Source organism: Narcine bancroftii, chromosome 2 (genome assembly GCF_036971445.1).
Source record: "Narcine bancroftii isolate sNarBan1 chromosome 2, sNarBan1.hap1, whole genome shotgun sequence".
NCBI lineage: Eukaryota > Metazoa > Chordata > Chondrichthyes > Torpediniformes > Narcinidae > Narcine > Narcine bancroftii.
The window spans coordinates 230,455,317-230,478,577 of record NC_091470.1 but is presented as its reverse complement, the minus strand read 5'-3'; the positions used below and the strand labels follow the sequence as shown (position 1 = coordinate 230,478,577).

The following is a 23,261-nucleotide window of genomic DNA, read 5'->3' as shown; positions in this document are numbered from 1 at the left end:
CCATCGCACCGCCGGCCTCGCCGCACTCGCGCTCAAGCCGGCGGTTGGCCGTAGCACTCACTTCCACTCTCCTCCTCAGCAGCCGGCTCGCGGCGGACCCGAGCGCAGCCGGTCACGTGCCCACTTTTTTTTGATCGATAAAGCCGAGGAAGCGCACTGCGCACGCGTCCAGCCCCGCGCTCACCCCACCTCCGTTTCTTTTGTTTGCTGAGGCAAGTCTCGTCTGCCCAGGACCTGAGTGGTGCAGCTGGGCCTGAAAGAAACTTCTGGCTCTTCTCAGGACCGGGGCCAGGAATCACCAAGGCAATCTAACGTCTGGATTGTGGCCTGAAATTGGCAGAGGTTCCAATTATGTGGTTTAAAGAGTGAGGAAAGGGAGAAATAAAAGGGACTTCGATGTTTTGGGGGGCACCAGCGTCACTGCTGGGCGAGGAGGAAGTCACTCTCTAAGGGGAAAGGTGCTGAAACCAGCATCCCGAGTCATCTTTGAAGCGATTATTAATCCAAGTAATGGCAACGAAGGCTCAGAGATGTGGAAAGTTTAAACAGAAAGGCCAAATGATAAAACCCAAGAGTGTGATACACAAGGGTAAGAATGCACCACAATACGTTTAAATCAGTGGTTTTCAAACTTTTTTCTTTCCACTCACATACCACTTTAAGTAATCCCTAAACACAAAATGCTGGAGAAACTCCGCAAGTCAAACAGGTCGTTTTATGTAGCCAAGGCCACAGCAGATGCATAACCAACATTTCGGGCTTGAGCCCTTCATCAGAGTATGAGCAAATGCCAGCAGGTATCTGAACAAGGGGAGGCAAAGGCAGGAGATGATAGGTGGAGAAAGTAGGGAGGGGACAGCATTTTGTGTTATTAAATGCATTCAAGGTGAAGGCTCAAACTAAAGGGAGTCAAGGGTAGGGAAGAACTTAGGCGGAAAAAAAGTGATGTTGGGGGCTTGAATGATCTGAATAACCACATCTAGCTCCTGTTTCATGTGTTCTTACGAAAAAAGGCATGTGGAAGTGTCGACATGTAATGTGCAGAGTATGAATATATAGCAGGAACTTCTATAATAGGATCATCATCAATAACTTTTATCTTCACATAAATTGAACAAATTATATTAGCAGGTTGAGTTTTGTAGAACATTGTCATCCTCCAAACCAAGGAAAAGCCTCTTTTGGATTTAGATGCAAGTAACGAGTGATTTTGTGAAAGGTCCAAGTTATCATAACAGGATGGGCGTTCTCATTCAGTTTGAGAATAATGAGCTTTGGTCCACAACCAAATTTAAATAAAAGTAATAGGTGTTTCTGGATAAAAGTGAATTGAAATATAGTTATGCAGCATGGAATCAGTCCCTTCAGTCCCATTTGTCCATATCAACCAAGATGTCCACCTCAGATAGCCCTATTTGCATACATTTGGCCCATATCCCTTTAAATCTTTCGTATCTGTACCTGGCTACATGTCTTTTAAAACTTATAATTGTACCTGCCTCTACTACTTCCTCTGGCAACTCATTCCATACATATCATTCTTTGAGTGATAAGATTGCTCATGAGGTCCCCTCTAAATCTTTCCCCTCTTCCTAAGATCTATGCACCCTTGTTGAGGAAAATGATTTTTACATTCACATTCTCATCATAATCTGTTCTTACTGCAACCTTTGGAAAGAGAGTACAGAAGCCTAAAACCAGCACCTCTGGGTTAAAGAACAGTTTCTAACAGCTATCAGGCTCGTTGTTGCACTATTCAGGGACAACTCCAACACCACAAAAGGGTTGTCTGGACTATTGCTGAATTACTTTTATTGCACAAGAATAATTGAATATTATCCATCTTTACTTTGTATTATTATCTTTTTAATTCCATTAAGTGTTCTATTAATGTTTTTTAATTGTTTGTCATTTTTTCAAAGTACCTGTTCAGCCACAGCAAGTAAGAATTTAAGTGTAGAATGTATATGACAATAAATTCATGTTCATTATCCATGCCCCTTTTTATTTTCTATCCCTATTAAAAGGTAATAAGGTCATTAAGATGTAAGGAAATAATTCAAAAATTAGAGCAGAGATATAACCAGGGAGAAATCAGAATTCAGTTGGAAACAGGAGCTGGCTGTGGCTTACAATACAGATTTGGGATGTTATCAAGTTGAAAGAATAGTAATTGAACTGAGGAATGAGAAAATTGTATTGACTAGCAAAGGTTACTTAAAAAAAAATAAGAGAAAATAAAATATAAGAATAAGCTGAAAAAGAACGTGAAAATAAATTTTCAGAACCTATAAAATGGGAGAGAGAAAAATTACTGTTAGTACCATCGACACTAAGGGATAGAAAATAAGGTAAAAAAAAATTGCAAAATAACAGTGATGTTTTTTTTTTAATTTCACAGTAGAGGACACAGAAATATAACAAGACTAATTGGAAATCAGAACACAAAAGGAAGATGAATTTAAAATAATTAAATAATCCTTTGGAAAAGGTAGTGGGTTAATTAATGGAACTTAAGGTTCACAGTTACTCTACGCTCCTCCAGCCTAAATTTTGGTTTCTGAAGGATGTGGCTGAAGGGATTACTGATGCATCATTTGTGATCTTTCAATGATCCTTACTTTCAGGAAAAGCTTCAGTGGGTTGGAAATGCAACAAGAATGGAGAGAGAGAGAGAGAAAACAGGAAACTGCAGGTGCGTTAGATGAACATCTATCATTAGGTAAATGCTGCAATCCATAACTGAGGAAGTGGTAACAAGATACTGAAAAAAATTATAACATGATTAAGCAGAGTCAAGGTGGTTTCAATGGCAGTAAGGAGTGTTTGGCAAATTTAGTAGAATCCTTTGAGGATATAATTAACAGGATATACAAAGAAGAATTACCAGGTAAGGTCTATATAGATGTCCAAAAGGCAGTTGTAAAGATAGTTTGTAAAATGTTACTGTACAATGTCATGGTTTGAGGCTGTTAGTTTTTTAATCAATAAATCAAAGATTAGTGAATTGACAGAAAAGTTAGAGAGGAAATAACTATCAATTTCAGGATAGCAGATTTTAACCAGTGGGGTACGACAGGGATCGATGAATAGCTAAGACCAGCTTTTTGCATTGTATATTAATCATTCAGAGAAAGTGACTGTGAGTATTGTACTGACTTGAACAGATGAGAAAGATCAAAAACAATCAAGAGGTGTAAGTTGTGAGTAGGTAAACAATATATTCCTTCTCCCTGCCCTTGCTCTTTACCCCATCCTCAGATATACCCTTTTCCTCCCTCCTGCTTCAAAATGTTCATTTCCTTTCTATCCCCATCATTCCCTGCCTCCATCTTCTCCTCTTCTTGCCTCATTCAATAGGCACACAACGCTGACAGAGGAAATGGTCTGTGTCAGTTGAAGAACTGGAACTGCAGTGGCCCTTGACCCATTATGTCTCAAGGGCAAAGTTTATGAGAAGGCCATTCCACTTGCTAATCAGATAGTTGGACAACTATCAGGTTGCTTGCAAATTGTTCCAGTATCTTGCAAGCTTCCCTGTTGAGTTTACCTCACACAAGCATGCATGAAAGGGCACTTTTGGACTGCTGAAAGAAACAGCAGGCAACTTTGTCATCAGAAGCCAATCCAATAGGTTGCACCAACACTGCCATCACAGTGACAATCACATTCTGTATTGTCACAGGATATAGAAGCTGAAGTTGGCGCATCAAGCCTGCTCCACCATTCTAATCATGTGCTGAACCATCTTCCCACTCAGCTCCACTCCCCGATCTTTTTCCTATAATCCTTGGTGACCTGACTAATCAATTACCTATCAATATATGCTTTAAATACACCAACCGACCTCATTTCCATAGCTGCCTGTACCGACGTTCCACAGACTCATGACCTTCTAAAGAAATTTTTCTGCATCTCTGTTTTATATTTTGCCCATTTATCCTGAAGTTACTAGAATATATATATATATATATTATATATATTTTAAGTTAGACATACAGCACAGCACTGTAACAGGCCATTTCAGCCCATGAGTAGTCCATGCCGCCCAATTTACATCCAATTATCCTACACCTTCCGGTACGTTTTGAATGGTGGGAGGAAATCGGACCCCTAGAGGAAAACCCACGCAGTCGTGGGGAGAATGTACCAACTCCATGGGATTCAAACTTCAGTCCCAATCGCTGGCGCTGTAAAGGCGTTGTGCTAACTGCTATGCCAACTGTGTCGCCCTGCCAACTGTACCCTCTTGTCTTCGAATCTTCTATCACAGGAGACTCCTACCACATTTACTCTGTCCCCAGGCCTTTCAGCATTTGAAATGGCTCTATGAGGTGTCCCCCCACCATCCTTCTGTACTCCAACAAATGCTTAACCCTTTCATTTCTGGAATCATTCTAGTAAATCTTCACTGAACCCTCTCCAAAGCCTCTGAGTGAACCATTCATAAACAGTGCTGAGAATTTATGTTACAATTCACCAAATCTACCTCTGGGGTCCACAATAATTTAGTAAATTATGAACTTAAGTGATGCAGAAGATGGATGTCTATTCAGTTTTTCAAAATCCTTTGTACTGAAATAATGTTTTCAAACTTGCATCAACAAGCAAGCTAAGTTTTTTTTTCTCACAATTCTCAGTTTTAGGATTTAAAGTCATCCAGAATTTTCTGAAATGCATTTTCAGCAACAGATTTAGCCCAATGTTCCAGTAGTCTTTTTACCCCAAGTTATGAATACTTTGAAAGACCATACTAATTCAGATATCCATTCAAGTATGTTCATTCCATCTGTTCAAAACCAAGGGTAACAAACATTCCCAATCTATAAGTAGATAGTATTTCTGTTATTTCTGACATGCATTTGCAATAATAACATTGGCCATTGACATCTTGAATTCATTGAAACTGGTCCTTACCGCTGGACCTACTGGACGGACATTAACTGGGGACAGTGCAGCAAGATGTGTCTTAATGCGTGCACGCTGCTGAAGATCCAGCTGCGCTGGATGGGTCACGTCTCCAGAATGGAGGACCATCGCCTTCCCAAGATCGTATTATATGGCGAGCTCTCCACTGGCCACCGTGACAGAGGTGCACCAAAGAAAAGGTACAAGGACTGCCTAAAGAAATCTCTTGGTGCCTGCCACATTGACCACCGCCAGTGGGCTGATAACGCCTCAAACCGTGCATCTTGGCGCCTCACAGTTTGGCGGGCAGCAGCCTCCTTTGAAGAAGACCGCAGAGCCCACCTCACTGACAAAAGGCAAAGGAGGAAAAACCCAACACCCAACCCCAACCAACCAATTTTCCCTTGCAACCGCTGCAATCGTGTCTGCCTGTCCCGCATCGGACTGGTCAGCCACAAACGAGCCTGCAGCTGACGTGGACTTTTTACCCCCTCCATAAATCTTCGTCCGCGAAGCCAAGCCAAAGACCACTAAAATTACACAAGTTAGCCTTCAAAGTGGCATGGGTCTTCTGCTCTCTTCTTATTCTTTGCCTGTGGTTTAAAACTACTACAGCTGTTCTTGAAATATTTGGCTAAAGCTTTTGATAACTAAAAGTTAACATCAGAAGCCATGCAGAGAGAGTTCCATTTCCCTCAGTTGTGGATGGGTTGTTCTTTTTGGTTTTCTTTTCCCAATCTGATCATCCAGAAAATCCATAATGAAAACTGCAAGTTCTGCCTGAACACACGTACATCTGTAGTTTTACAACTCTGAGGCTCTGAATCTTTCCACCTCTAGCAATGTGAAATTCATCACCAAGTCCCTAGAACCATGATTTTTTTTTAAAGACAGTGCCCTCCATACACTTTTTTCCAATATTTGCCCCTGTGCTCCACAGATTTAAATTTGTAATGAAACAATTCACATGTGATTAAAGTGCACATTCCAAATTTTATTAAAGATTAAAGGTTATTATACATTTTGATTTGACATAGAGAAATTATAGCACTGTTTAGACATAGTCCCCTCATTTCAGAGCAAATATTTCATAATATTTGGGACAAAGTATATTAAATGACTGCATGAAGACTGTGATTTATAGACATCACCAGGTGCTGAGTATCCTTTCTGGGGATGCTCTGCAAGGCCTTTACTGCAGCCATCTTCAGCATCTGCTTGTTTCAGGGGCTTGTCCCTTGAAATTCAATCTTCAGCACGTGGAAGGCATGCTCAATTGGATTTGGATCAGGTGACTGACTTGGCCATTCAAGAATTTTCCAGTTTTTAGCTTTGAAAAACTCCATTGTTGTTTTAGCAGTATGCTTGGGATCATTGTCTTGCTGAAGGATGAAGCATCGTCCAAGCGTTTGGAGGCATTTGCTTGAACCTGAGCAGATAAGATGTTTCTATAGAATTCATTTTGCAAATCATCATCGATGAAGATATGTGCGCCAATACCTGTGGCAGCCATACATGCCCAGGGCATAACAACCCCACCATGTTTCACAGATGAGGTGGCATACTCTGGATTTTGGGTAGTTCCTTCACCCTCCACACTTTGCTTTTGTCATCACTCTGATACAGATTAATCTTGGTCTCATCTTTCCCAAGACCTTTTTCCAGAATTCTGCAGGCTCTTTTAAACATTTCTTGGCAAACTATAATCTGGCCATCCTGTTTCTGTGCCTAACTAGTGGTTTGCATCTTGCAGTTCAGTCTTTTTATTTCTGTCTTAATGTCTTCTGCAGTCATTGACACATCCACACCTGCGTCCTGGAGAGTGTTTCTGATCTGTTGTACAGGTGTTTGGGAATTTTTGTTTATTATAATAGTGGGCAAAGGAGTTAAGGGTTATGGGGATAAGGATGGAAAGGGTACTGATGGTAGTGATCAGCCATGATCTGTAAAATGGCGGTGCTGGCTCGAAGGGCCTACTCCAGCTCCTATTGTCTATTGTCTACAATGAGAATTCTTCTGTCCTAAGATTTGGGTGATGTCTCTTACTGTTTTATTCTCATTTTTCAACCTCATAATGGCTTCTTTGAATTTCATTGGCGCAATAAATTGGGAAAGCAAGTTTGCCAGTGACACCAAGATTGGAGGCATTGTGGACAGTGAGGAGGATTTCAAAGCTTGCAGAGGGATCTAGACCAATTGGAAAAATTGGCCAGAAAATGGGAGATGGAATTTAATATAGACAAAGGTATGGTGTGGCATTTTGGAAGGACAAACCAAGATTGGACATACACAGTAAATGGTAGGTCGCTGAAGAATACAGAGGAACAAAGGGATCTGGGAATACAGATACATAATTCCCTGAAAGTGGCGTCACAGGTAGACATGATTTTAAAGAAGGTTTTTGGCATCCTGGCCTTCATAAATCAAAGTATCAGATATAGAAGTTGGGATGTTATGGAGAGATTGTATAAGACATTGGTGAGGCCAAATTTGGAGTATTGTGTACAGTTCTGGATGCCTAACTACAGGAAGGATAACAGTAAGATTGAAAGAGTGCAGAGAAGATTAACTAGGATGTTGCCAGGTCTTCAGGATTTGAGCTACAGGGAAATATTAAACCGATTAGGGCTTTATTCCTTGGAGTATGGAGAATGGGAGGAGATTTGATAGAGATTTACAAAATTATGAGGGGTCCATACAGAATAAATGCGAGTAGGCTCTTTCCACTTAGATTAGGAGAGATAAATAAATTAGAGAGGTGATGGCTTTAGGGTGAAAAGGGAAAGGTTTGGGGGAACATTAGGGGGAACTTCTTCACTCAGAGTTATGGGAGTCTGGAATGAACTGCCATTTGACGTTGGGATCACTCTTAAATTTTAAGAATAAATTGGATAGATACAGGGGAGAGGTTTGGAGGGTTATGGAATAGGTGCAGGTTAGAGGGACAAACGGAATGATGTTTCAGCGCAGACTAGAAGGGCCGAAGGGTCTGTTTTCTGTGCTGTAGTGTTCTATGGTTCTAACTCTGGTTCTCATGTTGAAAAATGATGACTCCAAAGTTGATCAAAAGTTTTTAAGCAAGCCAAGCTCTCTTATACCTGCACCAATGAAACAATTCAACATACCTCAGTACTCACAAACACCTGTGAAACCATATGTCCCAAATATTATGGTGCCCTGAAATGGGGGGACAATGTATAAAAAGTGTTGTAATTTCTATATGGTCAAACCAAAATGTATGCAAATAACTTTTAATAAAATCTGGAATGTCCACTTCAATCACATGTGAATTGTTTGATTACAAATTTAAAACTGTGGAGCACAGGGGCAAATAAATGAAAAAAAAACATGTCTGTGTCCCAAACATTATGGAGTGAACTTTATCTTAATCTGATTCAGAGAGTTGTCAGGTATGCTTTCACATTTAACATTTACCATCAGACTAGAAATTGTAGGTGGTTTAAATATGTTACCTCCCTTCATCATGAAGCAATCATCTAAGAAGGAATGATGGGATGACAAATGTCACTGCAGAAAGTGCAGCTATCTCATTATTCCATTTAACTCTGATATCATGTGGGGACTATGTGGAATCTTCATGTTCCCCAAACATGGTGGTATCTATCCACATCCTAATTGTCAATTGGATGTTGGAGTAATTTGCCACAGTAAATTGCCCCTCATGATGGTAGTGGGTGGGAGAAGTAGGCTGAAGTTGATGGAGAGGAATTAAACAATAACACAGCACTGGGAACATGCTCTTCAGCTCACAATGTCTGCCAAACATGATCCAAATGTAAACAACATTCCTCCATTCTCTGTCTGTTCATGTGCCTGTATAAATGCTTCTTAAATGTTTTTATTGAAGCTGTTTCCACCATTCCTCTGGTAGCATGTTCCAGGCATCAACCACTTTGTGTAATAAAATACTTCCCTTGGACATCCACTTTAAACTTTCTCCCTCTCTCCTTAAATTCATCTGTATTTCCACTCTCGAATATTACTATCTACCCATTTGGAGCCTCTCATAATTTTATAATCTTCTGTCAGGTCACCCATCAGCCTCCTACTCTCCAGAGAAAACAATCCAAGTGTGTCCAGCCTCTCTTTGTAGTTAATACTTTCCGATTCAGGCAACATTCTGGTGAACCTATGTTGCACCCTCTCCAAAGCCTCCATATCGTTCCTACTGTACAACAGGGCTACAAGAATTGCATACAATAAGCAAATGTGGCCTGTGACGTTTATTACTGTAGCTGCAACAATACATTTGAATTTTTATAATCAATACCCTAAACAATAAAGACAAATTGTGGTACATCTTTTTTTTAAACACTCTATCCAATTGTGTTGCCATTTTCAGGGAGCTATGGACTTGCAACCCAAGATCTCTCAGTACATCAGTGCTCCTTAGAGTCCTGCCATTTACTGCTACAGGCAAATAAGTGGGAATGGAATTAATATAACTCCTCTTACAGCCAGCATAAATGGGCTGAATGACATTGTTCTTTGTGTAAAATTATGGAAAATTACCTGCCCATTTCTCTGAGACCTTACTTCAAGGTGTATTGAAGCCATTTCCAATTCATAAATTTAAAAAATGGTGTCTGATTTAGTATTTCTCAATATTTTTAATGCTCAGACCCACCTATCTTTTAAATTTTAATTTTTTTTTAAATTTAGACATACAGCACTGTAACAAACCAACTTGATCCTTTGTGTCAATGCCACCCAATTTACAGCCCATTAACCTACACCCCAGTACATTTTTGAAGGATGGGAAGAAACCAGAGCCCCTGGAGAAAACCTGTGCAGACACGAGGAGAACGTATAAACTCCTGACAGACAGCGTGGGATTCTAACCCAGATCTGGTCCCAATCGCTGGCGCTGTAAAGGGTTTGCGCTAACTGCTACGCCAACTGTGCTGCATATCTAGCTCATGTAATTTGTTTTATTAAATCACTTATGTCCTCGCCTTTCCTAATTCTCCTTCTCCTTGTTTCTTTTAACCATTTTTGGCATGGTTAGCATAGCCGTTAGCGGAACCCCCTTTTACTGTGACAGTGACCCGGGTTCGAATCCAGCATTGTCCGTACATTCTCCCCACATCTGCAAGGGTCTTCCCCAGGTGTTTCATTTCCTCCCACCCTCCAAAACATACTGGGGTTGTTGGTTAATTTGTATGTGATTGGGCGACAAGGATGTAAATGGTTGGATCGGCTTCTACCCTGCATAAAATTTTTAAAAATACTAAATTTCAATTCCTTCTCTTTATTTTACCTTTTCCTCCTTTTCTTTTTTTTTACTCTGGAACAAGCTGATCGTCCAACCAGATGACTCCTCTGTTCTTTGATGCAGAACATTTGGGATTTTTTCAATGTGGGCATCTTTCCCCATTGCACTCCATATTTCCGGGTCTTGTTTTTCACACTGTCATATCTACTTCCTGGTCTTGAACAAATACTTCATTCTCCTGTCCCTCTGTCTCAGTTCTGGTCCTCAGAGTTGAAAAGCAAAACAACCCTCTACCAGTGAATATCTAATAAAAATAACACACTACATAGGAAATATTCACTAGATTAGGAACACAATTGTGGTGAGAAGCATATGGATGTTTGGAGATGATAACCTTTCATAACATAGTTATTGTGAAAGGTCACAGATCTGAATCTGTTAACTTTAATGCAGGCAAAAGAGATTCATGTAAATGGACATAAAAGGTCAGCATGGACATTGTACTCCTGTTTCTGTGCTGCAGGATTTTATGATAGTATAACTTGAGGAGTCTTTCTATCTTTATTTCTGTTTCTCACCTCTGCTTTTATTCTCTGTTGGTTTCCATTTCCCATATGGTCAATGTGGATTTTGACACAGCATTCTTAGTTAGGGAGTCTCTTTGTGACTCCATCACATTTCCACTTGCTTCTTTTCAATATTTTTATCTGATGCTTTAATTGCACCTTTTTCCTATTTGATTTCTCAGGTTTTTATTTCTAATGCTTTAGTTCTACAAAGGGGAAATAATTGCAATTTAAGGGTCCATTTTTCATATTTATTACCATCCTTGTCAATATGGCAAAAAACATTTTCAATGCAGCATCCTTCAGTGTCTGAGAAAGAGTATCTAGAAGGAATATATTAGTGTCTAACTTCTCTTCAATTGACTATCGAGCAATGTATAAAATAAATGAATGATGATCAGAATTCATTGTCATGAAGTTCGGTGTTTCGCAGCAGCGCCATAGAGCAAATGTTCATATTATAACAATTTTACAATATTACTATAAAAAATAGCAATAATTGTGCATGTAAAATAAGGCAGTGTCTTTGGTTCATTGATTATTCAGGAATCTGCTGGCAGCGGGGAAGAAGCTGTCCTTGTGCCGTTGAGTGATTGACTAGGCTCCTGTACTTTTCCCCCTGATGATAGCAGAGTGAAGAGGGCATGGCCTGGTGGTGGGCATTTTTGAGGAATAGAGGCTGCTTTTTTAAGACACCGTCTCACGTAGATGTCCTCGATGGAGTGAAGTCTGGTGCCTGTGATGTCGCAGGCCAAATTAACAACCTTCTGGAGTTTATTCTTGTCTTGAGAGTTGGTGCCTCCATACCAGGCAGTGATGCCACCAGCCAGAATGCTCTTCATGGTACACCTGCAGATGTTTACCAGATTCTTCAGTGACATACCAAATCTCCTCAGACACCTCACAAAATATAGCCGCTGGTGAGCCTCCTTTGTGATTGCTTCAACGTGGAGGCTCCAAGACAGATCTTCAGAGAACACCCAGGAATTTGAAGTTCTTGACCCTCTCCACTACTGAGCCCTCGATGAGGTCTGTGTCGGGTTTCCCTGACTTCCTCTTGAAATACTCTATCTGTCACATCCTTCCATAAGGTCCAAAATCCGCCTACTGTCTGACAAATTTGTGTGGCACGGCCTCCACCACGATGTAACCCTGTGGACGTGTTTGGACTGCCAACTCATTAAAGTGCACAGACACACCAAGGCCCCGCTCCAGAGCTTCGACCCGGTACAGCGCCGTTTTGACCATGTGCACATCAACATTGTTGGCCTGCTCCCTGTGAGCCAAGGTATGTGGTATTTATTCACAGTAATTGACATTTTACACATTGGCCGGAAGCGATACCCCTGCCCACATGTGACACAGAGACTTACGCCAGAGCCTTCTTGTCCACTTGGGCCGCACGCTTTGGAGCCTCAACCCACATCACCTCGGACCGAGGGGCCTAGTTCACGTCCTCGCTGTGGGCCAACCTAGCCAAGTTCTGTGGCAGCCAGTTACACCACACCATGGCCTACCATCCTCAAGCAAACAGCCCCGTCAAACGTTTCCAATGCCACCTGAAAGCAGCCCTGAAAGCTCGACAACAAGGCCCAAATTGGATGGATGAATTCCCATGGATGCTGTTAGAAATTCACATAACACCAAAAGAAGACCTGTCAGCATCGTCAGCCGAGATGGTGTACGACTCCATGCTTACCATCCCAAGGGACATTCACCAACCCTCCCAGCCCACAACCCAATGCTCTAGATGTCCTCCAGCACTTAACGAAATAAACAGGTAAACAGAAACCTCCACCACCTTCCTGTCACGGCTCTCCAAATCCTGGCAAACCTGTAGTCGCCCAAATTTGTTTTTGTTCCAAGAAGACAGCAAGGGACACCCCTATAATGCCCCTACGAAGGCCCATTCAAGGTGTGCAGCACGACGGTGTCGTTTTCACCTTGGACATTGGTGGGCGGCACTGACGGCCTCAAGGCAGTGCATCTGGACTCAGGCCAGCCCACCCCGGATTCCCATGTCAGACGCAGAGGCTACCCACCCAAAGACAGTATAGTAACTTGCTTAAAGGGTGGAAACGATTCTAAGGGGGGGGGTGGTGTAGCAGCCTGAGCAACCGCGCAGTTAGACAGGCCGAATCACTGCCCCAGTCGTCCGACACAAGATGGCGCGGGCCCCCCATCCCTTCCGAGGAGAAGCCCGTGGTTGGCGACACATGTTGCTCAGGGGACAGCACCATTTCCATGTTCCGTGGAACGGGGAGTGATGCCCCGACATGCTGACGTCACTTCCTAAGGCCAGCATGCCCCTCACAGGAAGTGAGCAGTCTCGTTGAGCAGCCCGAGTAATTCAAAATAAAGTTCAGTTACCGGTTCACCTCGTGCTGTGTGGACGTCTCTCATTTCAGTTGTGCTGCCATTAGCAGATGCTACAATCATTAATTTTGTGAGTTGTTTTTCCATGCAATTCTGCACTAGAATTATATTATTGAAATCCAGAGTATCTGAATAATATACCCACGACTTTCTGGAAAATACTTTCATACTTTTACATTACACCTGAATTGGTATCTAAAAATTGTAAAGCAAAATTTTTCTCCAACAATATGCAAAACTCCTTAATTTTCCAGTCAGGAAAATGTAAATTTCAATGTTAATAAAAATTTTGAACTCTGAAAAATAGAAAAAAAAGAAGCCTTAGTAATGAGTGATTTCCTTGTTGCAACAATGGAGATGCTTCATTAATTGATATGTTCTGGACATGTCAGAATCTTGAGAAATATTGGAACAAAGTATTTCAAACTTTGTCTACATTATTTGAAGTTCATTTTAAACTAAATTCCTTAACTGTTTTATTTGGTATTGTTGGAGAGAGTGACATATTTTTAACGACATCTGAGCTACATGTATTAGCTTTTATTTCTCTTTTGGCTAGGTGGGCCTTATTGCTCAGATGGAGGGTCGTTACCCCACCTATTCATGCTCAAAGGCTACGTGATGTCATTCATGTTTAAATTTAGAGAAGATTAGATGCTCAATTTCTGATTTGAATGTAAATTTTCAAACACTGTGGGGACTTTTTTTGAATTACTTTTATAATCTTTGATTTGTTATGAAGGTAGAACTGTTGACCAATGAGGTAATTTATCATTCTGATAAGAATTCTATCTTTTCTTCTTGGCTAAACAGCTTCTTTCTTGATAGTGGGTTTAGATTTTCTTTTTTTTATATTTAAAATAATATAATATCAATACAATGTAATCTGTTTGATTAAAATGTGGGATGCCTTGAATGTTATATGTTTTAAGTGTAATGTATCCTTTTGAATTTTAACATGTATCCATCTGTATGTACTCTGTATTTTTGGATGTGAAATTTCAATGTTAATTAAAATTTTGAAAAATAAAGTTGAGTGGTTTATAAAAATTTACTCACATGAAAATGCCAAAAAACTGTATCTTTGACAAATGATATCTAAGCAAAACAAGCTTTTGTTTTGGTGGTGAATTATTGCAAGTTTGTTTTAGTTCCAAAGGTTTATAAGAAAGCTGGACAAGCTTTCAAACACTGCCAATATGATTTATGCAAAATGGGAAACCTTTAATAAATGTTAAAAGAAATAAGACAATTTTTATGGCAGTAACATAAAAAATTTATAGGGACACAGAATTTCTGATCTATCAGGAGCTTCCCAAGGGGAAATACTTGACCTAAAAAGCTCCAGCAGTATTTGCAGCTGCCTTTAACATTATATTTTATTTCTTACAATTTAACGTGTCATGATATATAAGGGTAAAGGTAAAGGTTCCATTATTGTCACATAATACTACATTTAGAATGTAGTATACATGAAAATAAAAATGGAGCACCAAAATTCCGTGAATGCTTCCAATGACATACATGTATAATGAGCAGTATTAGTTTCTCCAAGGCATTATTTCAGCACCTCAAAGTGATAGTGCCTTTTGTTACAAATGCAAATCATACCAGCTGACTATAATGTACAGTATCTCTGATTGCAGCCAAAGAACCTTTCACTATCCACCTCATTTACAATGAGCGGCTTTGCCTGAATAAAAATGTTGAGTGGAAGATGGTCAATATTTTATTAGGCCAATAAAAGATTAATTTTCATGATTAGAAAAAAAAGGCATTTGTTTTGTTTATCTCGATAAGTATTTTCTCCAGAAACCTCATTCTTTTATTTTATTTTCAAGCACAAAGCCCTCCAAAAGGTAGTGGACACAGCCCAGGAAATCAGACAAAATCCTCCCCATTATCAGGAACATCTACAGGGAATGCTGCTATTGGAGAGCAACATCAAGGATCCACACCACTCAGCACATGCTCTGTTCTCGCTGCTGCCATCAGGAAAGAGGTGTCGGTGCCACAAAAGCAAGCACCACCAGGTTCAGGAACAGCTGCTCCCCCTCCACCATCAAACTCCTCAATGACAAACTCAACTCATTTAAGGACTCTACTTGAGCACTTTATTGATTTTTTAAAAATCTCTCTATTGCACAGTTTCCATTCATTATCTGTTGACAGTTCTTTATTTGTTTACATGTATACACTGTGTACAGCACTACCAATAAGTGGTAATTCAGTGTTGCCCACAGAAAAAAGAATCTTAGGATTGTATGTGATGTCATGTATGTACTCTGACAATAAATCTGAAATCATCACAGGTGTGTTGTGGGAACAGCAACAATGATCAGTTATTTAATCCATGTTCGTGATGAGGAGGGAGCAGCAGGACATCGATTCCTAGAGTTCCCAAGCCAGGAGATTCAAAAACAGTTTAAAAAAAAGAATGTGTCAAAAATAATAAAAACAGGCAAATAAAGATCCCTATGTGGAAATAATGGGAAAGAAAAAACACCAGCCAGGCAAAGGCAGCCAGCAAGGACAGCACCCAATCCAGCCCGCCTCGTGGAGCCCAAGATGGAAACTCCGACTCCAGGCCCGAAGCCCAGGAGGTCCCGGCGACAGAGGCGTGATTTCCCGAGTGCAGTCGAAGCTCACCCAGGAGAGCAGTGGGAGGTGAGACCGACCTGCGGAGGAGAAGCGACGCAGTCCCTGATCGATTGTTGGGGGGCAAGGGGCCTGTGGAGGTCCAAGCCTCGAGGAGGGGAGTGTGTCGCGTCCCTCTCCACCCCGAGGACAACAAGAAGAGTGCCCGAGCGGAATGCAACAGGTGATAGGAGTACTCACAGGAGGACTCCAGACACCTCAGCCCCGCATCAGTTGATGGCTCCAACAGAGATCCCAGTGAGGTTGGAAGCAACGAGGAGGTCGGAGGCTGTGTTGAAAGGAAACAGCAGGGAAGACCCAGGGAGCATGATGGTGCTGGCAAGAGGGGGAGGGGGCTCGGATCCCTCACTCTAAGACATTTTAAAGGCCATGGGGGAGGATGGAGGAAAGACTGGTCAGAGACTTAAAAGAGAAAACAGGAGAATTGTAGAACAGAATGGACAGATGGGAAAATGCTGTAATTGGACTGACAGGAAGGGTGTCTGAAGTAGAAGAAAGAACTGGGGACAATGAGGATAGAATAAGTAAGTTGGAGAGGGAGGTCACCGCATGAGAGGTAAAAAGGGGATACCTCTGGCAGAGAATTGAAACTTTGGAGAACCATGTCCGGAAGAATACCATAAAAATTGTGGGGTTGCCGGAAGTTAAAGAAGGGAGGGATTCTGCAGCATTTTTTCAACACTGGTTGCCAGAGGTCTCAGGAAGGGAGAAACTGGGGGAATCAGTGGAAGTAGAGAGGGCCCATCAGTCCCCTTTCCTGTGCCCAGTCCCTGGTCAAAGGCCACTCAGTGCTAGTGAACCTCCTGCGTCACCAGGAGCATGAATAAATTATAAGTGCAGCGGCCATTGGGGCGAAAGCAAGAGGAGGGCCAATGGAGCTGGAGGGGAATAAGGTGTTATTTTACCCAGACAATAGTGTGGCCTTCCTAAAACAAAGAAAAGAATTTGAGCCAATAAAAAGAATGGCCAAGCAGAAAGGATACAAAAGTGTCCTTAGATATTAGGCAACTCTAAAATTCGTAATACCTGGGGGCGAGAGCAAGTTCCTGTTGGAGATCATAGAGGCCCAAGAGTTTATAAAATAGCTGTTGGTTTGTATGTGTGTAGTGCCAAATGGGTAATGCCAACACTCTGTTGTTTGTAAGAATATATTGTAAGTAATAGTATATGTGAGAATAGCAATGGTGAGTTTAACTGTTTGTTGTATGAACACATTATTGGGAGAATTTGTAAAAAGGGAAATGGTCCAGTGGGGCTTGGGGAGTGAGGGTGGAGAGGTGTGAGAACTAGATGGGTGCAAAATGCATAACCTGTAGTAAGGAGGGGGAATGATGCAGAAGGTGAATTCACCAAAGGCCAGTGGGATGGCGGGGGAGAGGATTAAAGGAAAGGAGATATAAATGGGGAATATATGTTGGCAAGTGGTCGAAGTTTGATGTAGTGCTTTGTGTTATTTTTGTTTGTTTTCCTTTCTTTTTTTAAAATTTCTTTTCTTACTTGTCCTTTTGGGGTTTGTGGTCCTTGATTTTGTTTTATTTTTCCAGGGATTGTCATGGGCTTGAGCGGATGGCTGAAGGAAAAAGCTTAGACGAATAATGGATACGGGGCAGTGGAGGTATGGGAAACACAGGTTTGGGAGTCTCTGGGGCAATAGCTAAGAATATAGGGTACATTAGTTTCATTGTTAACAGCTTAAATGGGTAGGTGAAGAGGAAAAAAGTTTTGGCCCACATAAATAAAAGGGAGCCAATCTGGCCTTTCTCCAAAAAATATGTTTAACAGAGTCGGAACACCAAAAACTAAAAAGGGGATGGGTGGGCTAGGTAATATCCTTCTCATTCAGCTCAAATGCAAGGGGGTGGCAATTCTGATAGGGAAGAATGTTCCATTGAGAGTGCAGAATGTGATCACAGTCAGAACAGGAAGATTTGCAATGGTGCACCATAGTAAATGTGTACACCCCAAACTTTGATGATGAAAAGTTCATACAAGCCATTTTCCTAAGATTGGCAGAAGGGAAGGATAACATCCTGATTGGGGGAGATTTTAATTTTTGTTTGGATCCTGTCTTAGATAAGTCAACAAAGAAAATAACTAAAACAAAGGTGGTGAGGGCAACCATTGACTGTATGAAGGAGCTGAACTTGATAGATGTGTGGAGGCACAAACATCTGCAGGAGAGGGATTATTCCTTCTACTCAAAACAACATGACTCCTACTCTAGAATAGACTTTTTCTTGGCTTCAGCCCATGTAGAGGGTAGAATCATTGAGGCTGAGTAAACAGTGAGACTTCTCTCAGATATTTCACTCCTGACATTAACAATAGAAATGCCAGATAAGCAGGATATGGCATACTGATCACATTTTAATATGTTGGTGCTAAAGAAGCCGGAGTTTTGTAGTTTTATAAGAGCACAGTTAGAGATGTTCTGTGAGGCCAACTGCCCCTCTACTCCAGAGAAATTCATCTTATGGGACACCCTCAAAGAATATGTGAGAGGTCAAATAATTGAATACATCAAAACTGTGGGGAAAAAAAATATATGAGGGAGGTGGATGAATTGGAACAGGAAATTACTTGTCTAGAAAAGGATTTCCAACATATGGGTTCAGAGGACCATTATGGGGCTCTCAGAAATAAAAAAAAATAAAATACAATATGCTACAAACATATTGTATGGAAAAGGCCATAATGCGGTCAAAAAATAAATAGTAAGAACTAGAGGAGAGAGTCCATGAAATCCTCCCTTGGAAGATGAAGACAGAACAGGCCTCAAGGATGATCAATACAATACAAACAGAATGGCAGGATCACACATAAATCAAAAGAGATTATTGAGACCTACAGAGAATTCTAAGAGGGCTTATATAGATAAAGCCAACGGGTTCCTGTCTAAATTAGAGTTGCCAAATTTAGACCCAGAAGAACAGGAAGCCCTAGCTCTTCCCTTTACAGAGGAAGAAATAGGGAAAGCATTAAATTCACTCCGGACTAACAAGTCTTCAGGGGAGGATGGGTTTCCACCTGAGTTTTTTAAGGAATTTATTGATGCCTTTCTATATGGAGGTAATATAGACAATGGAGACCCATGTCTCTCAGAATCTTATTCGACAGCAATCATTATGGTGATGGTTAAAAAGGACAAAGATTCGCTAGTGCCGTTTTCTTAAAGACCCATTTCATTGCTAAACCCAGATTATAAGATACTTGCCAAAGACCTAGCAAATAGATTGGTGAAACATTTGCTGAAACTAATAAATAAAGACCAAGCGGGGCTTTGTGCTTAAAGTGGAGAGCATTGCCAGACATTGGCACAAACCAGAAATGTGAAAGGTCTAGCTGTGGCCCTAGATGCAGAAAAGGCATTTGACAGATTGGAGTGGGATTTTCTATTCAAAGTGCTGGAAAAGTTGGGGTTAGGGCCAACTTTTATAAATTGGATAAGGGTGCTGTACCACAAACCCAAGGCTAAAGTTGTGACCAACAAACAAATTTCTCCAGCTTTCCCACTGACAAGATCAAATAGACAAGGGTGCCCACTATCTGTAGCTCTGTTCCTACTAGCCATGGAGCGACTCACCAAAGCCAATCACCAGGATGCAGACATCAAGGGTTTTAGAGCAGGCCACGAAGAACATAAAATCAATTTATTTGCCGACGATGTACTGATATATCTGACAGACCCAACAAACTCATTGTCCAACCTGCTCTCTACTCTGGAGGACTATGGGGAGATCTCTGGGAATAAGGTTAACTGGGACAAGAGAGAAATCGTGCCACTTACTAAGGGGGATTACAGTCAATATCAAGAAAACAGTCATTTAAAGAGACCACAAAATGGGATCAAATATCTAGGAGTCAGAATAGACAATGACTTGAATAATTTATATAAACTGAATTATACTGAATTATTTCTTGAGAGAATTGAGGAGGACTTAAATAGGTGGATCTCCCTGGCCATAACCTAAATGGGCAGGGTCAACTGTATTAAAATGAATGTGTTGCCGAGAATTCAGTACCTCCTCGTGGTGTTGCCCTGGAGATTCTTCCAAAATTTGATCTCACGAGTAAGAACATTTCTATGGAATGGAAAGGTAGCCATGGTCTCTATGTAAAAATTTACCTAGGATTACAGTCTGGGAAGATTATGAATGCCAGACTTCAAGAAATATTATTGGGCATATCCCATTGATGTATATCCCATTCGATATACATCACCTCACTCTTTAAAGGGGAAGGTGTACCACCCTGGACACAAATTGACCTGCACGTGGAAGGCGAGAAGATAGCAGAGGACTTTTTTATAAATGGAATCCCGAGAAAACAGGCAGCCCTATACTAAAACAAATTGTCCTCATTTAGAATAACCAATTAACCAATAACTAGGAATCAAAGTGAGGCCGTTCCCAAAAACACTCCTGACTCCAAATAAATTAATACCATTGATGGTAGGTAACATATTCCTGGACACCTGGTGTCGTAATGGCTTCAGGTACTTAGAGGACTGTTATGAGCAGGGGCAACTAATGTCATTTGAACAACTCAGATATAATATGATTTATCAAATAAGACGTTCCACTGCTACCTTCAGATAAGATCTTCTCTGCAGGACAAATTAGGTCCAACTATGGCCCTACCAGAATGCAGGGACATAGAGGCCATGATTCCATGGGGAAACAGATAGAAGTTCATCTTGGCAATGTATTTCTTGCTTCAAGCACAAGGATCCAAACCAGGCCTTCACAAATCAAGGCAGAAGTGGGAGTCAGACTTAGGAATAATGATTGATGAACAGTGCTGGTCCGACCTGAGTCAGACCAGCATGACTGCAATCATTAATGTGCGGATCAGGCGGGTACAATACAATTTTCTGCACCAGCTGTAATTGACACCACAAAGATTGAACAAATCTGAACCAGACTATCAGATCAATGCTTTAGATGTGTGCATGCAACCTGGACTAGTACCAAGGTGAGTCCCTTTTGGGTGGAACTAGGTCAATCCTAGAAAAAATTATAGGCAAGAATTCCCGCAGGTCCCAGTGTTGTTCCTGTTGGGAAACATAAGGGCATAAGACTTACAATAAAGCTGTCCAAATTCAATTTATATTGATCACATTGGCAGTGGCCAGGAAGTGCACAGCAGTTACCTGGATATTTGACTCCTGTCTGAGCATTGCGCGATGGAACACAGAAATGCAAAGTTGTGTTCCCCTGGAGAAAATTACTTACAACTTAAGAAAAAAGTATGACACTTTCAAAAAGAATTTGGCAACTATACTTAAATTCCATAGGAGCACGACTATAGTGTGGACCATCGTGCCTCGCCGCCCGACCGTCCCTGTCTATCCCTCAATCGATGGGTGGGGGAGGGGGTCCATCCCATCCCAACCAGGTAAAGTAAAACAAAAAGCAGCCTGAGCTCTGGCTGTCATGCCATCACAATCCCACAAAACCCTGATATACGTTTCACACCATTGTTATGTCTTCAATGTCATGTGTAACTGTGGTTAGTGAAATGTTGAACTTGAACTCTGAGAGCTTGAACTCTGCAGAAAACTTTGAATAGAATTGATAATTGTAAATTGTAGTCCGTGCTGATTCTGTTAACATTGGCACTGATAATGTTGATAACTGAGTTTAAGTTTGGAAAATCGTAAATAAAATATTTTTTAAAAATTACACTGGACCACATTTTTTTTCAAAAGGTATGCTTCCTGAAAAAAAAATTGGAGATTATGATAGTTCAAGCTAATCACAAAGCTAATATCAGAGGTGCTATATTGTGAAGGAAGCTGGAGAAAAATTAAATTAAGTTTCATTGCATTAGGACAAGTGGCCTAAAAATATTTTGCAACTAATTTTCATTTGTACTCAGCATCTGATACCTTCTTTCAGTGTCCAACAATAATCAGCCAGCATCGATGGATTCCAGTTGCCTGATGCCGCTTTTCCATGGCTGCAAAGTCCTGGTGAAACCTTGCACCATGTTCATCACTGACTGCATCAAGGTCAGCGGGGAAGAAGTTCAAGTGCGAACGCAGAAAATGAATTTTCAATGACATGTTGCCCTTCATGCTTGAAGTAGACTTAAAATATAACAGGAAATCTCAAAAATAGGTTATATCTAATAAAGGATTTGTGATACGAAAGATTTCAGGTAATCTTCATGATCAGCAACCCAAATCCATAAAACACACCCAAAAGTGTTCAGGAAGCAAAATCTCATTGTCCAGTGTTATTCAACCCCCATTGAATAATTATTAAAAAGTTAACAAGTACTAGAAAAATAAAAGTACAGCTATATTCAAATTTTAATCTGTTAATAACAAATTTGATGTGGACTTTTAGCCCACAAATTTGATCTAGGCAGCAGTTAGTGTACCGTTAGCACAACGCTATTACATTGCCAATGACCTGGGTTAGAATCTGGCACCATCTGTAAGGAGTTTGTAACTTCTCCCCATCTCTCTGTGAGTTCCCACTGGGTGCTCCAGTTTCTTCCCACCATTCAAAATGTATGTGGACTGTAGGTTAATTGGGGTATTTGGGCGGCATGGGCTCAATTGGTCAGCAAGGCCTCCTACTGTGCTGTATGTCTAAATTAAATTAAAATATTGCTCTCTCATTATCTCTTCATTTCCTAATAAATAGTTGTGTTGATCTTGTCCTTCTTCATGGTCTATATTTTTCTCATACTTACTTGCACATGATTTTTTTTTGGATTAATGATTTATAATTGATTCTGGGTCAATCATCTATCCACACTGGGCTAAAACCTTCATGTGCTTAATTTATTGGAATAATTAAACAAATAGTGGTCAGTTGAAAATGTGAATAATTATTTTCATGTAATACAGAGGCCGTATAAAAAGAACTTGTGAATAAATTGTCCCAAATTGTATAGCAGATATATTCTGCAAAATATTTCTGGATATTTTTTAATTTATGAATGAAATTTTAACATACATATTTGACAATGAATCACAATTTTCTGCAAGTAACAACTGGTTTTGCATTGAATATTAAGCACAGATTTACTTCTCGATATCTTCTTCTTTGTCATTAGGGAAATTTCTCCAGTAGAATCAAGTTATTTCTATGGTTCTCCATATTTGTGATTTGGTGTTTCACTTTTATATTTATATAATAATTTTCTTTTGTCCTGAAGTACCTTACAAAACATTGTAATTATAGCATTTTGTCAGAATACTTACATAATGTTTTACTATCATGCTTTCACATCATTTGAGTCCACTTAATTATGGAGCACATTGTTCATTTTCAATATTTATGTAGAAATAGCATATTAGAATCTTAATCAAAAGCAGACATGGACAACATGTGGTTTATTGAATAATGTCTCATTCAACGGGAGCTTGTGTAATGTTATTATAATCTAATATATCTGACATTTGGGATTTTGCATATAGGGCACAATACATGATGTAAGGAAGTACTACTGTTTCTGTATTTTCAGTGAGGCTTTAATTTCTTATATGGCTGGCATGGTTT

General features: G+C 40.5%; 1 protein-coding gene and 1 long non-coding RNA gene across 15 annotated transcripts in view; one reads left to right on the top strand and one right to left on the bottom strand.

Moving 5' to 3' along the window:
- Positions 1 to 23,261, bottom strand: part of LOC138755133 (arf-GAP with SH3 domain, ANK repeat and PH domain-containing protein 1-like) — a 479,430-nt gene that overhangs the window by 299,806 nt on the left and 156,363 nt on the right. The window contains exon 1 of one of the 13 annotated variants that reach the window (XM_069920505.1): positions 62 to 120. The exons of the other annotated variants lie outside the window; for them this stretch is intronic. The gene's annotated coding sequence lies outside the window, so the exon portion shown is untranslated. Of the gene's footprint in view, positions 1 to 61; positions 121 to 23,261 lie in introns of those variants that run through there. 13 annotated transcript variants of the gene reach the window in all.
- LOC138755135 (uncharacterized) lies at positions 71 to 13,990 on the top strand. 2 transcript variants are annotated; one of them, XR_011352043.1, is made up of 3 exons: positions 71 to 589; positions 2,628 to 2,722; positions 13,646 to 13,990. It is a non-coding gene; the product is annotated as an uncharacterized lncRNA (long non-coding RNA). The 2 variants fall into 2 exon arrangements; XR_011352042.1 differs by having other exon boundaries at positions 77 to 589; positions 2,628 to 2,695.